The sequence below is a fragment of the Melopsittacus undulatus genome, chromosome 18 (genome assembly GCF_012275295.1).
Source record: "Melopsittacus undulatus isolate bMelUnd1 chromosome 18, bMelUnd1.mat.Z, whole genome shotgun sequence".
Classification (NCBI taxonomy): Eukaryota; Metazoa; Chordata; class Aves; order Psittaciformes; family Psittaculidae; genus Melopsittacus; species Melopsittacus undulatus.
This window is the reverse complement of record NC_047544.1, coordinates 2,426,171-2,443,819: the sequence shown is the minus strand read 5'-3', so window position 1 is coordinate 2,443,819 and position 17,649 is coordinate 2,426,171.

The following is a 17,649-nucleotide window of genomic DNA, read 5'->3' as shown; positions in this document are numbered from 1 at the left end:
TTGGCTCCCAGTAATCACATACATTTACTTCAGCCCTTTTTGACATCAGCTTCCAAGCTGTTCTAAACCCTTGAGATGGCTGCAGAGCTCTTTGGCTCACCACAGCAATGGTTATTGAGTTATTCAGGGAGAGCTGCACATCACCTCTGTGCATGGTGCCGTGGCTCCAGTGGGACTCCCAGGTACTGCTGGGTTGCAAATTAATAACAGCAGAACTGATATTTATTTACCAGCAATGTTCTTCAATAACTTAAGCTAATGCCAGAGCCCAAGATGAGCTTGTGAACTGATGCATAAAAAAGATCTAATCTTGGCAAATTAGATACTAAAGAGCAGTATTAACTATGGTTTAGATATCCTGTTTGATAATCTGCATTCAGAACAACTTTTTCAGCCTGATACATCTGCAGCAAATTCTCCTTCACACAAATTTCTCTGTTGAAACAATCACGAGAGTAAATAAATAGCAAGGTAGCTCTGATAAGGATTTTATTGATTTACTTTTCACTCCTCTGAAGCTGGCCTTGATTCAAGTATTTCTATGTAAGGTTCATTTTTGAAGCCTTTTTGGCAGCTGTTTCAAGTTTCTTCTAATTCCTGCAAATTTCAAGTCAGATTTGGGGCTGTTGTTGATACCAGAATATCTTATTAGCAATGAAAGTATATTACCTATAATTGAAAAGCTTCTCAATTAACAAGTTGGAAAGCCAGCAAAAACAGGCAATTCCCTTTGCTGCATCCACAGCAGGAGGCATCTGAATTACCAGAGAGTCGATTAGTGCACTTCCACCCAAATGATAAATAAGTACATAAAATGCACAAGATGGAAATAGGCAAATATTAGCTCTATGTAAAATGGATGCAGGAGAGGTTTAACAATATGGAGAAAAGTACTGTTCAATGTGTAATTTCTATTTGAAATACAGCCAAAGAAGACTGTAGATGCAAATGGAGAAAGCATTAGGGTTCCATAATACCTCCAAGACCACACAAAGGATGCAGTGTGCAGCAGTGACAAAGAAGAACTGATCTTCCTTCACTCAGTCCCAACTCAGCAGCAAAGAATCTGACCTCCTCAATCCTCCTGAACTTAACCAACCTTGTCTTTATTTTTCAACAAACAGAATCCTGCCCTAGGGCATTTGCACTGAAATTAATAACATTATAGAGTTGTTTAAGCACAGGGAGAAAGAACTAATCCTGAGACACTTGTATTTTGTTTGTACAAGCTCCTTTCATGATATTAACTCCCAAGAGTTTATTATTTGCAGTAATATATCTCTGGCATTTAAAAAGTCAGCTTTCATCTGTTGGAGCTAAATATGCATGGTGTTTCCATGAGCAGTGTGTAATTGGGTAATTCTAATTGCAAAGAAGAATCTTTTCCTTCTTGGAAAACAGGTTGAAGTTTGTATAAGGTAATGAAGCAGGGGTCTGAAGATCACTCATGGAACAAATTGCATTAAGTGAAATCAGGCAGTTGTCTGTTCTGATTTTCTTCCCCTGTAAAAGCTTGATGTCACCCAGTCCCCACTGCTGATGGACTGTTATTATTGAGCTTATTCTATGAAGAGACAAAAATTAAGTGATTAAGGAAAAATATTACAATCAACTCCCATTCATTCATCTCTCCAAACCCCATGGTACTTCAGCCCAGTTTTTAAGTCACTTTCAATAAATAAGATGGGGACAAAAATGGGAAGGTTGTTGCTATGTAACTTACAGCATTGAAATGGATGAGGCACGGTGACCTTTGCCTCCGGAGATGATGTGCAAACTATTTATATGCGCAGCTGTACAAATTACCAAAGTTTAATGTTAAATTCCATGGAAAATCATCTTTGCTGTTCTGCTTTTGAGGAAAGAACAGGGTTTAAATATTTAATAGGCTTTCTTACTGGGCAAGAATATTTAATATTATGTAAGTGAGCCGCACAGAGATCTCATTCAAGGCTCTGGCTTCAAGCATTTGGCAAGCTCTCCTATAATGAGAGTGAAAATGATAGGTTCATCAAATCACAAGCAGCAAAAGGTACCAAAGAACATTTTGGAGGTTCAGCAAAATCCCTTTTATCATGTGCTTTCTGCAGCACAACTTTCAGCAGTGTGTCCTCCCTCCTGCTGCCTGCTCCAAGCGGCTGCTAAACCCCCAGTGGAGTTTACCTTCCCCCTTGAACACACAGGTAAGTGATAATTAGATTTCAAGTTTACAGAAAAGCCTTCAGAACTTCCATGTAATGTTCCCAATATGCTGATAAGCTGGAAATCAATTCTCACTGTAGTTTGACAAGCATTGGTGCAGGCCTGCTCAGTGCTGCAGAGTGCAAACACAACTATTCCAGTGCTCACCAGCACCAGCTGAAAATAACAGGAGATTCTGGCTTTGTGCTGAGATTGAGAGTTAAAACCCTTCCAAACAGGGGGGCAACAGAAATTAAATAAGAATTCACAGTTCAGTAGAGCTCAAGGTGTTTCACAGCTTTTGAAGAACCTATTTTAAAGACACAAGAGCAGAGGCATGGAGAGGCTGAGCAAGCTGCATAACAGACCAGTAGCAAAGTTTGGACTTAGACCCAGAATGTCCAAGGTTTTATTTCATGACATTCCCATTGCAAACCTCTCCTAGGAAGCAGAACACAGAGGCAGGATCCAGCAACAAAATCTTTACTCTCAGCAAAGCCACCCTGACTGAAAGACAAGACCAAAGATGTACAAGAATATTCTCTCTGGCCCAGTCCTGTGTGTTACAAGATTAAATACCCTGACACTGAGTGTTCTCAACTCTGTAGAAGCCATATCATCAACTATTAAAGGTCTATCCAGAGCCTATAAGCATTTTGTGCAGCAAGTATATCAAGTTATGTGTAAACACTCACATATTTAATGCATTTCCTTTGGGGCCTTTTGATGTATATCCCAAATATTACCCTGCTGAATGTACCACTTCATTATCGTCCACAAAGTCAAGAGAACACATTATCAGTAAACAGATAATGGCTCTTACTTGAGACTTAAGATGATAAAGACACTAAACAGTGCATGTGGGTAGTAACAGAACTTGGTAGATGGGTGATAAGATTCATGTCTTCCTTTTGTTGTTCTGTCTTCATCTGGGACAGCATTGGGGAGGTTGGAAGATGTGAAAATTGCCTGTGGCTTGTGCATGGCAACATACATTGCACCACACTCCTGAGTTAAGTAATAAAGTTGAGGAAAGAGGGTTATTTTGGGTTGTGGGCTTGTTTGGGGTTTAAGTTTAGAAGTTTTTTGGCTTTCTAGAAATTAAACAAGTGAAACTTTCAATCTGATTTTAAAATGTTACCAGGTTTTATGGATTGAGAATTCTATTCCCCTTGGTTTCAGGATGAAGAAATAGTGTATTGCAATCCAGCATGTAAGCAGGGCTTTGGTTACTGAGTCAGAAGCACCAGGAGCACTGGCAGAGGCTGACGGGCTTCCAGGGGCAGTAAATCCTGTATGGTACCTTCTGGACTAGAGACAAAAAACACAATTTGCCTGTTCTTTTTTGCCCTCACATCTTGCAGTCCAAGCAAAATTGTATTAGATCAGCACTGCTCCCAAGAAAGCCTGAGGCTGTAGGAAGCAGTAAGAGTGAACCTGTCTATGGCAATCCTACCTTTGAGTCAGCACTGGATCAATTACTAAGCATGATTTTATGGTTTGATGGACCATAAAGCTTCAGGCAACAAATGTGGGATATGATCTTGATCATGTGAGGTCATTAAAGACCCTATAGCACTACTTGTTTGCATCAGGCTATTCATCCAGCTGTCCTGGATCAATTTTAGTTCAGCTCTTTCAAGGGAAAATCCCCATATGCAATTTCTTACTTGTTCTTCACCTCCAGCATTCAGCTGCTGTGTGGGAGCATCACTGTTTCAAACATTGCAATGTCACCCCAAAGGCAGCCAAGTATTTTCCATTGGCTTGCAAAATGCTGGGAAAGTCTTATTTAATCTCCACAATAAAGGGTTATTTAATGCAGAAAATGGGTTCTTTGGGTTTATGGTGCAATGTAGACATGAACATGAATGGTTAATTTTTAAAAGGCAGTTTCCTGCCTGAGTTTCCATGCAAATGGAAAAGCCACTTCCTGCTGGCAGAGCTTGGAATCAAAATTGCAGGCAGCTAGGTTTAAATATACAAAGCCCTCCACATATTACAGTTCTTTATGTGCTATTGGAGCCTTCCATAAGGTTTTAAAAGAGGCCATAAGTTATACATAATTCTTTGTGTGGGTCCTTGGAATTGGACGTTGATTTATGCCAGCTGAAAGTTTGACCTCAGACAGTATTCTTGAAACACAGGGAGAGATTCAGCGCTCGAACTGACAAGGATACCACAAAAACTACACTACTTGACTATTGTAAGGCTGGTCTAGATAAAAGACAACCAAGCACACCAGAAAGAGGGAAAGAAAACACTTAAACTTGGGTTTAATCTGCATATGCTGAGATACTCTGTATAGGAGACAAATAATTCAAGGCTACAGGCACCAAGGACTTCATAGAAAAAGGAGGACATTTATTACCGGTGCTGAAGGATATAAAGTTATTTGAAAGGTAGAGACTTCATTCTTTTCTTTCAGGAAATAAGGATTTATATTGCCTTTATATTCTCTTGCTCTGGACAGATGAATCATTCTTGGGAAAAATACTTATCTGATTCAGCATTACTGGTTCTAATGTGAAAGGGAGTTGGGGGATTTCACCCAGCACTGTTAGAAACCTACAGGAATATAAATAGCAAAGTGCTGCAGATTATTATTTTTTTTGTACTCGCACATATTTGGTGCCCATTAGACCTCAGGACTGAATAAGCAATAGCTTTTTGGGATGCAGTGATTGCATTAGGAGCAATAGCTCAATTCCAAAGGCTGAGAGGCATGCAAGAGTCTCCAATCTGCTGACTTTTAGCAGGGTTTAAACCATCACATTACAAACACACTTGTGAAATTCCAGTTAACGGGATCTTCAAGAGTTTTTAGTACATGATTTTGTCTTGAATCAATGACACATAATGTGTACTACATAGTGTGACCCACATGTGTGTGATGTGTGCCACATGTACCATGTCATGAAGACCCTGTAGGTGCCCATATATAGGTTTTTGTAGTAGAAGAGATTTTTCATCTTACCTCATTTTCACAGCCCATGGCTACCTCCAATACAAGCACCCACCTTTGCTTCTGCATCTCCAGAGAGCAAGTCCTTCACCTTCAGAATGCTACCCAAGTCTAGCACTTGCCCTGCTTTAAGCACTTTACTGCTGCTACCAGTTGGGGGATTGGAGTGGGAAAGAGATTTACTAGTGAAGAGTTCATTGTTGTTATTTTACCTCTCAATATTGCTTTCAATTTAGCAAGAGCCCTAATTTTGTTATCAGGGATGGTGCTTTAAGAACATTGAATTAGACTCCTCATTTATACCTGCCATAAATCAGTTTCAGATTAAAGAGCTCAAGAAACATGTTAAAATGATTCCCAAAAGCCAACAGGAAATGGAAAACTATGTGAAAAAATGAGCTGGAGAGATGGAAGCAAATGACAAGGAACAATAAGAGCAAGACCCAGGAAATTTGTGATTTCCACTCACTTACTAATCACACTGCACATGTATCTGTGCACCCTGCTGCTTTGTTTAGGATTTCAGTGTAAACCAAATTCCTTCAATCTTCACAAAATGAACGAAAATAAAGGAAACCCCCCTTTGCTCCAGCCAGAAAACACTCAGTGGCTGCAGGAATAAAGGTTCTGTGCATCTCAAACCCACTTTGAAATACACTAAGTCAAAACACGATTTACCTTGGCAGAGTTTCAACTTTCATATACATTTCATCCTATAGAAAATAAATGTCTCATCAAAACTGATTCCCTTTTCTAGGGTGAAAAAGACACAATTCCAACTGACTCCACTTAGAGCCGCTTGTCTCTTCCCCCACAGGTAGTTCCATTTATTTCAATGGAACCACTCTGTGGAGAAGTGCTGCTGATTCCGAGTGCAGGTACCACAGTGCTATCATCCATCACCCTCACATCACTGAGATCCCTCACACAGCAAAGCAGCACAGCAGGATCTGGCCGGTGGAACACATCCTGCTCAAACACTTGACAAGGAGTTGAGTGATTCACTATCAGTGACGCACATCAACCGAGACACTCACAATCAGCATTCCTGATCATATGGGTGTTCAGGACCATTACACCTCATCTGATCAAGGACTGATGATTTCATCACTCCATTGTTATCATGCTGGATCTGATGGTTGATACTAGAACTACATCCTGTGCTATAAATAAAAGGAGAAAAGCTTATTTAACTGCAGGGTAGCTACCTTGGGTGACATGACATCTGCAGTGGTTTTCCAAAGCAGTACCACAGTTTGATGCTTTGTGCATCTGTCAGCTTGTAAAAATAGATGAAGTTTAGCCCAATAATTGCCATTATGTTTTATATAAAACATTTGGTCCCAGGTGGAGGGATCAGTGGCCTTCAGTGAGATGAATCAAGAGGCAGTGGTATGGGGAAGTGAAAGTAGCAGTGAATTAATACAACACATTGTCCATTATGGATCCACTTTTGTCCTAGATATTCCAAACCAAATGAAGTTTCTAGTGTGGAGAATTTAATTCTGAGCTCTGCACCATTTAATCACATTTCTTTTCACCACCCACTCACAACAACTCACCTTGTATCGAACATAAATTAATTGCATTATATTCTGAGGATCAAGCACAGCTGAAACACTAACTTCATTAGTTCTGCAGCACTACCTGTCAGGTAGACTGGCTGCAGCCCAATGGAAGGTGGCCATGTGTGAAGAAACAAGGTTAAAACCAAACCACAGCATGGAGAGAAGATGCAGAAGACAGAAGCAATTCTATATGTATAAGATAAAAGCAGGTATTAGTAATCTGTGTGTGTCAGGTTTTATGCAAGCTTTTCCACTCCAAACAAGTATAAAACCAACAGAAGATTATGCTCCTTACGAGTGCTGGATGGAAACTGCATTCCCAGCACAACAGCCAGAGCAGAAGGGAGCAGACCTTCCTGACCCTCACAGCAAAACTCTAGAGCTAATAACATTTTTGCAGGACTTTGACAAGTTGATCAGAAATGTTGTGTTTGTGAAAAGGTTATAAAGAGGCCTGCTGGACCCAGAGCAATCACACAATGCCAGGGTCTAAACGGATTAATCTTCTCACTGTAAAGCATCAACCTTGTGGGTCTGATTCTTCTCATCTCTGTTTTGCACTGATGTGTCTCAGTGCAGATATTCCTGGTTTTATGGAAGTGTAAACTCAAACACGACCTGTTCAAAGAACTTGGTCCAGATGAAACCTCTTCCTAATTGCTGGATCTTCCCCTGATCACATTCAAATTGTGTAGCCTGAAGAACTGGTCTTGTAAAAATCGAGAGATGAACAGGCTTCAGACTGCAAAGTGCTTCTGTCCAAACTATTGATGACATTGCCCACATGCAGCTTCTGCAAACCATAAGGAAGTTCTTTTTTCTCCTTGCACAATTTCAAGAGCAGTCATGGTTGGAGGGCTAAATCAAAGCAGTACATCTTCTAAGGAAGCACTGTAGCTAATAAAATCTAACCGTAGAAAAAGGAATTAAATAGAAATAGTCTGATAATCAGTTAAGCAGATACAGGGTTTTGTTGGAGTATTTTCAGAACAAAATGTTTTTCACCATTATGTAGTAATTTGAAGAACTGAAGAACATCATTGCTTAGAAAAGTCAGATAACAGCTAACAGCAGACTTGCCTACTTCATACCAAGATGTTCCATTTTCAATCCCTCTCCCTTTTGCTTCCCATTAGTCACTAATCCACAGTCCACACTGAATATTACTAACCTTACTGACAAAAAAGCAAAGATTCTAATTCTAGAATCAATTTATGGTCATATTTTCTTTCTGCAACATTCCTGGAACATAACCACCCCATCTGTGAAAAACAGAGGCAGTACAAATAAACACAAGCTGTGATCCTGCAGCACTTGGGGTCCTTTCTCTACAAAGCTATTGCAGCAGAGGGAAAGAGATCCACAAGCAATCTGTATATGCAAATGGGAGTTTAAAAATCGACATCAAGCCTCTAGTTCAGAAAAAGACCCTTAGTCAAGAAAGTACATGAGTTATTTAAATTGTGTATATATCATAGCAGCAAAACACCAGATTACAGTCTTGTTTTAAAGACAGCATCTTTCGTGGTTTGTTTTCCTTTCTACCTTCCATGTATTGGGCAACATCAGCTTCATTATACAAATACTCTCATTTTTTTCCATCAGAACTCCTCGTTTGATCCTTTCTGGCTCCTATTCAGCAAACATGCCAGATGTTGTAATTTGCACCTGCTTGCTTAGGATTTGAAAAGCCTCATTATTTTTAGGTTAGCAGAAGGAAAAGTGTCTTCAGAGGAGCCTTTGATGAATTCCATGAACTTTTCCCACCTATTAACTCTTACAGCTGGTTGTTACCAAGAGGCAGAAAACCATCAATGAGTTGGAGCAGGTCAAAGCCGAAGCAGTAAATGGTGTAGCAAAATGGTGTCTAGCCAGTTTATGTCAGCTATTTGGTACAGTCTGAACTCACCATGTTGAAGTTCACAGCATACTTACATATGGTGTCACTTCACAGACAAGGACTAGAAAGTAGAAAGTGACACTTGGCCTTTATTAAACGTTCTCACTTGCTCTCTCTATGCACAAATGAAGTCCTTTCCTCAAGCAACAGCCACAGGTGAGAAATTAGGTCTTTTGACTTACAGCAGCAGAGAGACTAAAATAATCTGTTTCCTGAGGGAGGAGCTCTGTGCAATTGCTTCACTGTATTAGAAAGTGCAGCAGTACAGATGAACTTGTACAATTACTCCCCTTCCTCTAAGCAGAGAACGAAGACGCTTTGAGCAGATGCTTTACAAGATTTATCACACCTCTGCCCAGGTTAGCAGCTCACAATGTAACCTCCTTTGTTCTGTTGCTTTGCTGAGCTAATGGAAACAAAAAACCCTCCTTTGAGATATTGCTTGAAGTCACAAACTGGAAGCAGAAGACATACATAAGGAGCTGGATTATTAATGGAAACAAACAGCTAAATGACCTTGGGCTGGAATCCTCAGAGGCACAACAGCCCATGGCATTACTGTTTTCCACCCTGGGCATTTAAACCCAGTCACACACCTGCATCTATTTCAAGTTGACTTCTATTTTTTCCATGCCAGCCAGAACAAACTGAAACAAGTTATTGCACAGCTATGGTGAAATCAATCCAATGTTAACAAGTGTCACTATATTAAACCGAAGATGAGAAGGCAGAAACTATCACAAGGAGGAAGCAAAGTATAAGGCTATCTTTGGCTCATCAACAAAGCTTTTTCTTCACATCTGCCTGGTTTTCTAACGTTCTTTCATGTTGATTCATCCCACAGGGCTCACATGCCTATCTGGCTGACTCAATGCAGTTGGGTGCTCTCAGGGATGTGACCTTGCCCTTTCTGCTATTCAGCCCTGGGCTGGGGTTTTTATCATGTGCAGAGATGGTGACTTGTCAGGAGGCAGGAGTGTTGCTCCTGTGGCATTTACCCAAAATGTAAAGAAATTAACAGCAGAGAGAAAAAATGAACCTGCTGCTGGGCTCCGAATAGGAAACGATCTGTGAGTAACTGGAACAAGCTGGGATGCAGTAAATAGGCCATTAACATTCCTTTTGGCAAATCTGCACCTGTCAGAGCTGAAATGCTCAAGAAGGGAAACAAAGGGGAAACATCTCTTAAATGAGGTCAGAGACAAAGAGGACTCGTTGGACACTCCTGTTACCGACTTCAGCAGCCTTCTGGCTGCGTGTCAGCAGCAAGAGTTATTGCTTAGGGAACAAATGTACCTGTTATGCAAAATCAGCGCAAGATATTAAAATAGAAACCAAACCTGGTGTCCATATACTGCATCTGAATTTAGCACTGGTGAGTCTTCTGTAAGATCACATCTGTGACACCCAACCAAAGCAGCCCCAAACTCCAAACCTGCTTTTTGTGAGGTGCTTCAAGGGCTGAGACAGCATCTGAACTGCTGTATATTCTGCTGACCTCTCTCACAGTACAGATGAACGTGAAAGCTTTCCTCACACCCTGCACACATTAGAGATGCAAGCCCTCGTGATGAGTGAAAGACTGCTGCCAGCAGTTCCTATGCACTATGCATCAGGTCTGCAACTGTAAACAAGGAAACCATTAACATAAATGCCTGGTAGGGAAAGCTACTCTCAAACAGGAATTCTCCAAGCTCTTCAGAAGCAGCAGAGCATTATTTTCCTGGTTGCCCTAAAATACATCTCAAATTAAAGCCAGGGAGGAGGGTTGAATGCAGATCTGTGGTCATTTCAGTTAGTTTCTGAGGTTTCCCTTCTACATGCCAAAAGAGTTTAAAAGAGAAGCTCTTCTATTTCCAGTGCTCAGGTTCACATAATGAGGGTGCAAGTTCAACAACAGACAATCTGGACGAATTGGGCTTTTACCTTTCTTCTGAGGAATTTGAGCAGAAGAGGAAAACACAGTCACATGAAATGTGTGGCTTCTTGGATCAAAACAAGGGAATTAGTTTGATCTTATCATAGAATGGTTTGGAATGGACATTAAGATCATCCAGTTCCAAACCCCTGCCATGGGCAGGGACACCTCACACTAAACCATGGCACACAAGGCTCTGTCCAGCCTGGCCTTGAACACTGCCAGGGATAGAGCATTCACAACCTCCCTGGGCAACCCATTCCAGTTGCTCAGCTGAGCAATGAGAAACTCAAGTGGCAACAAAACAAGCAGAGCAGGAAAGTGCAAAGGAGTTTAGTGGGACAGAAAGAGCAAACCACAGGAATGCCGGGATCATGACCTGGTTTCATTCAGTGTTTTCCAATTAAAGTGATTTTTCTTCAAAGAAAACTTTCTCTGTGGAACACGTTTGTTTCTTATGAGCATTCCATGAGGAAAATGGAAAACCTATATGGTAAAATTTGACTTCATGACAAAATTACAACCAATTTTTCCCCCACACAAACAACAAAATGGTCACTCACTGGTTTTCAAATCAATTCTCCTCTCACTTTTACTGAATAGCGAAGTTTCCATGATGTGCGATGTGGGCTTCCCCTCAAGAAAAGATTTCTACTTAACCCTGACCAGCTCCTCTCTGGATGATCACAGGATTTCTCAGTGGTGAGAATGGAACTCTTGTCAGATACAATGGATGAACTCCATGTTTCCTAAAAGCTCATTTAGAACAAAACCCTACTTTAAGACCACACTCCACATATTCCACATAGGTTCCCCTGCAGGAAGGTAGATTTCCATCCTCATCACAGTCTTCCTTACCCAGTCTCATGATCATGTTTCACAGGCACAAAAAAATGAGTTAAAGCAGACAGAGAACGGGTGCATTTACAAGACCTGTCCTGCCTTTTCAAATCCAGTTCTCTCCTTCCCCCTGCTTGGGCATTAGGTCTGGTAACAGTGAAAGGACATTTTTCCTTGAATTAGTGTGAAACACTCTGTCAGAGAATAGTCTAACTACCAGTAATTTTCAGATCCATTTACATGACATTCCACTTACTTTATGCAGTGCCATGTTGCTGTTCCACTTCACTGCATTCATTACATATGTCCTTAAAATGGAAAGTTCTCATCTCTGTGAAGATCACATTTCCTGTGGTTATGTATTGCAGTATCTCCTTCTCATCAGCTGCTTTAACTGTTCATTTGCATCAGATTCTTAGCTAGCACAAAGACTTTTTCAGAAGCAAAGATGTGATGGATCCTGAAAGCCAGCCTCCTTTGGCAGGAGTAGCTATAGATGTCATTCCAGGTGTTTTGGTACTTTTAAAGCTGTAACATCTGTGTATTTCCTAGTCACAAGTGTTATGATTACAGCCACATAGAAAATACAGAAACTAGAAACATTCAGTCCAGGATTCTTCCATTCTGACCCATTTTCTTAGCTAGGAGTCCAGCTTTCCCATCCCCTCCACTGCACCATCCTCCCAGGCCCTGCAGATGAATTAATGTTTCCAAGGCTACAGAGCAAATCAAAGCCTGAAATGGAATTAGAGCCTGCAATTACTACTTTGTACTTGAAAGTCTTAGTTTCTAGACCATGCAAATGGCTTCCAAATAGAAGCTTGATTAATACCATGTAGAAACTTAATTAACTGACAGAATCCATCTATTGGTCAGGCAGCCAAGTGACAGCACTTCTGCTGCTCAGTCAATGGAGGTGTAAAACTCAAGCTGGTAAAGTTTAAAAGGAGAGTAAAGCTGCAAAAAGCCTTTGCCATCGAGTTCCTCAACTTACATTTCACTGCCTGAATTCAGGGATGTGCCAATGCAGTCCTTTTACATGCTCCAATAGTCTTTTCACTACAGAACCCAAGAACTTCCTATCCAGCCAATCCAGAGGTTCCAGCAAGCAGAACTGCTTTGGGAACTCCAGTAGCACAACAGTGTCTTGCTTCTTTTCCCAACTCATTTTTAGCACTGACAAGTGCTGCTTAACAACTACATTATTCTTTCCTAAACACAGCTGCACTTCAAAGGTGCAAAGTTGAATGGTACACAGTTTATAAACCCATGTTTACCTGTAACTCATCAGCATTAATCAGAAACTACCAGGAAAAGCTCTTTCCAGGCTCATGTCTGAGGTTCACTTTTGCATTCTAAGTTGAAAATGGAACCAGAGTAGCTGCCAGCTGGTGTGTGCCCTGTGAAGGGAAGTACACTTACTTGAAACCTCTTGGAATTTGGAATGACATTTCATTCTGTTAGGACAAAGGAAGGCTCAGAGCAGGGCTGTGGAGCAGCTAGTCCATAACCAGTGTGGTAGAAGTGGTTTGAGCAGCAGCCTAAAGGGGAAGCATTTAGCTGCTCAGACAGCAATTAAGGTGAGCATAAACCTTCTTTCTCCTACAAGGAAAGAGCACAGATGTACGTATGCAACAGGCCATGTTGTCTTGAGCCAGCTGTATTATGTGAGCTTTTATCTATTTGGAATGCGTTTCTGCATTTCTAGAGACCCCTACAGCCAGAATACACTTTTAAATCTAACGCTAGCAAAAGCCCAAGTAAATGTATTCACAACTACACACTTATTACACTGAGAATTTAATCTAGCTTTCATAGATTCAGTTTCATAGGAGGATAAGGGGGAGGTCAGCATTATAATTCGGATACAGAAGTCAAGAAGGTAATGGACTTGTTTGCATTTAGAAACTCACAGACAGTATCAACAGCAATTCTGAGAACATAGAATCATAGAATAGTTAGGGTTAGAAAGGACCTTAAGATCATCTAGCTCCACCCCCCCTGCCACGGGCAGGGACACCTCACACTAAACCATGTCACCCAAGGCTCTGTCCAACCTGGCCTTGAACACCACCAGGGATGGAGCATTCAAAACTTCCTCGAGCAACCTGTTAGGGTGCCGCATCACCCTAACAGTAAAGAATTTATTCCTTACATCCAGTCTAAAAATCAACTAAGTCTCCTGATCCACCATCCCAAGGTATAGAAAAGAGGACAGGAAGAACATGTACTCTTTTCCATGCACTCTTGACAGCAGTATAAACCTCAGTGAGTGAAAAGGAATGACTCTCAACTCCAAGTGCTGTAAGTGGGATAAGGTTAAATCTTGTGTCATACACATTGAAGCAGAAATAAATTCGTTTTCCCAAGTCAGGCACTATTGAAAATGGAAATAAACTACTAAGGCCAGTAGGGAATTCTCCATCTCTTGATTTCTTTAATCTAGATCAGATACTTTCTCTGGGAGACACTAAGTCACACACAAGCTATTGGGACTTCATAGAAGCACTATATATGGGAAAAGCACTATGTTATACTAGCGAACACAGATGATAGATGCAAAAATATCTACACCTTCAGATCCATGAAGGGATAAAATCATGACATTGACCTCAAGAACAATGACTTTATACATGCTCTTCCCACAGTGGTATTTAAGGAACCGAAGGAAGGGATTTTCCCCATTGTTTCCAAGGGAGTTGTTCATCTGGAAAAGCAAAATGCATCCTGCCAAATCTGAGTGCTTTTCCTGGTAGAAAGCACCACACACGACAGTTACCTGGCATCACACACTCTTGGCTGCAGACAGGGGATGAGACACATGAAGGATGTCAAGAGGAGAGAACAAATTTAGCACACAGGAAAAACAAACAGGAGTTACTCATGATGAATTGTTAATAGCCTGTTTACTGCTGAACCTATCATGGAAAACAGGAGGGTGTCTAAGCCCATCATTTAGTTCAGGCCAGAGAATTAAAAGGATAGTTAAATGATAATGGGAAACTGTAAATATGGTTGAGTTTGTGATGCTAGTGGCAGCTTATATGGGGGGGTGCAACAAAGAACAAGGAAAAACATCTATGCAAGCCCAGAATAGCAATAGGCAAACACTGTGGGCAAGCTGGCCTTTAATAAAGAGAGGAGAGAACTCCAAGTAAGCCAAATGTGCTGCCAAAAATGCCCTGGCTAGAGCTATGCCACTGAATCAATTCAAACAAATCATCTTTAAAGCATCACTCAGACGTTAGACTTCATAACTCAGTTTATTTTTAGTAACTTATTTGCCGAGGTACAAATAAACCCGTGGTGTTTGGATAGTTGAACAGGGAATTTATCTTACAAAAGACTGACAGAATCTTTGCCTCTGCCTCAACTTAGAGAGCAAATATTTACTTGGAAGCGATCAGCATCAGGAGAGATGGGAGTTGCTTTCTGTCACCAAATTCTGAAGGAGGAAGGTTTAGGGACATGTGTTTGCACAAAGCCAGCGAAGGAAGGGTTAGGGACATGTATTTGCACAAAGCCAGCTAAAGCAAGCAGCAGGAGAAAGAGGCTTGTGAAGAGCTGAAGGAGCCTGAAGGCTGCAGTGTCTCAAACCTGGTTTTCCTATAATTGGCTCCCTAACTGTCAAACTTAAACTTTATATTGACATTAGTAAGCATGAAATATGCACCTGTGGTTCATTCTCCATATGGAGCCTGAACCATCTGCACCTTTTGCATCTGAATGTTCAGCAAGGGCAGGACTATGTTCTCCCCAGGGAGTCAGTTCTCAGCTGGACCTCATGGCTGGTCAGCACAGTGCCACAGACGAAGTGACAATTCCCCCTTCTGAAGGCTGATCTCAGCAGCATGAGTGGTTTGAGCTTGGATCCTGGATGTAAAACTTATGCTGCATCACCCCTTCAGCACATACTGCAAGTGACATCAGAAAATAGCTATTGCATGGACTTACACTGGAATTGCTTTAGTGACATCAAACACAAAACCACAAATCAAGCAAAGGGGGATTTAGGCACAGCCTTTTTTTAACCTTCACAGATCCTTAAGCATGGCAAGAGTGGATATTCATGCAAAGCAGTCAGTACATCCTTCTATCTTCATTTGACTCTTGCATGCCTCACTAATGTATTTTGAGCAATCTGTATAGAAAGTGTGCATGTTACAGGCCTGATCTCCAGATTAACCTGTGCATGTACTTAGTGCATGGCTCTTCTGTTGCAGTTACACATTTCTCTCTTACACGAAGCTTTCAGTGAATTGCAACATGTGGTATTCTCAACTTGTGCAATATTACGAGTGTCAGAGCTGTCAGGATGATTAACAATAGGTATTTGAAAAGAAAACAGTAGGTAGTTAAGACCTGCTTTTGGAATATGATTTATGGAGGGTTTTTAGGACAGAACCATGACTCTGAGACAAGAACAGCATGCATTCAGCAACCTGAAGCAAGTGGATGTTTGCCCACGCAGATTGATGTTTACTACAGGATTCATGTTCCTTTTATTCTGCAAAGTTAGTTAAAGTCAATAAGGAACAATAAGGGATACTGTCCTCAAACACAGGGAACATTATGGAATGCCCCATCCCACAGGTATTAAACATATCCCACTGGTTTTGTCACAGAAGCAGCAAGTAGATCAGATCAGTCACTCTAAAGCCAAACTCAAAAACAGGCACAAGTGTCTTCACAGGACATTTCTACAGAGCATGGAAATAGGCATTACTTCCTTAGATTTAATGGAATTTCAGCCCCCACGAGACCCCTGGGAATGCCAAGGTTACACCAGCGTTGCTGGAAGCTGCAGAAACATAGCAAGCAAGTTCCAGTGATGGAACAAGTGAATTCAGACCTGTGGTGCCCTCCAGTGCTAGGGGTTTTTTGGCTATTGAACTGTGGTGAGCTGCTATACACCTAAAAGGAAATGAAGATATTTTACTCTGGCATTGCTCAAACTGTTTCAAACTTCCCTGTCATACCCTGCTTTTCAGACATAAACAGAACAACAATATAGAGAACCAGGGCTTTTATGTGGACTCAAAGGATAACCAAGAGATCAGCAACTCAGTGACTTGCCAAAGTTCTGTAACAAATCTATAGCCCAGGTAAGATCCATACCTATGGGAATAACTTTCTTCTCAATTACTCAGCTGCAAACAAGTTGTTTCCCCCCCCCCCCCAAGTCCCCAGAATCAATAAAGCTGTTTAGCTGTAAAAGTGAAATTAGTGAGACCTGAATCAGCTCTCAACATGGTTCTATTGATTTAAACCATGAACATTTCCTTCTCTGCATGAGCATAACCACATCTACTGTCTAGAGACATCACTCCAGGTCACAGCCAAACTGAGCATTCTACTTCACCTGCGTTCACCCAGGTAACATCTGAAACCAAAGAGAGTTCTGTGATACCACAGAGATTACAGCAAAGCTGGGTCCATCTCCATTACTAAAGCTAAATGCTTCCAGACTCCCACAGGTCTGTGCCCAGACTTCCTGGCCATAACTCCTTACCTGCAGAAACACCATTGCACAAGGAGTGATCAACAAGGACTTTGTTTTCTTCATGCAACACCCAGAAACTCAAGCAGAAGCGGCCACCAGACCTGCCTCAGTCCTAAAGTGTAGTTTCTATTGATGGCCAAAGGTATGCTAAGAGCATCTCATTGAACAAATAAACCCTGCAAGATGTATCTGGACCTAGCTTTAATTCCTAACCATTATCTTTATTATGCACTTTGCCTCTGTTTCTACTTGCCAAAGCACCGGGATATCTGGAATGTCATTTACAGCCTAATGTGAGGTGCAAAGAAAGCAAAGCAATAATGAGGATTGTGCTGCTTGCAAATGCTGTTCCCCAGCTGAGACATAACCACTCCCTGGCAGTCAGAAGGCCACATATGTTGAACGGAACAGTTGTTTGGGAGATTTTCCTAGGTTTTATTTTGTTAAACATTAGAAATGGATGAATGAAAGGAAGAAACCTCTGTGCTTAAACCCCAGGGGATGCAAGGAAATGGGCTACTGCAATTGTCTAGAGCAGCTGTGAAAACATTTACCCTTATTCACATTTGTGTTCTCTTATTCCTTGGTCTTTGGAGCTTTTGTCCCAAAGCATTATTTTGCGGGAGTCTGGGTTTATTTGTGTTGTATCAAGGGAGCCCAATGTACTAATGTTAAACTGCTCATAAATGCAAGATTTGAGAGCAGGTTTCTAAGCATCTATTCATTCTGAAAGAGAAATCAGTGACATTTGCTAAGTTAATATTATCCTTACAG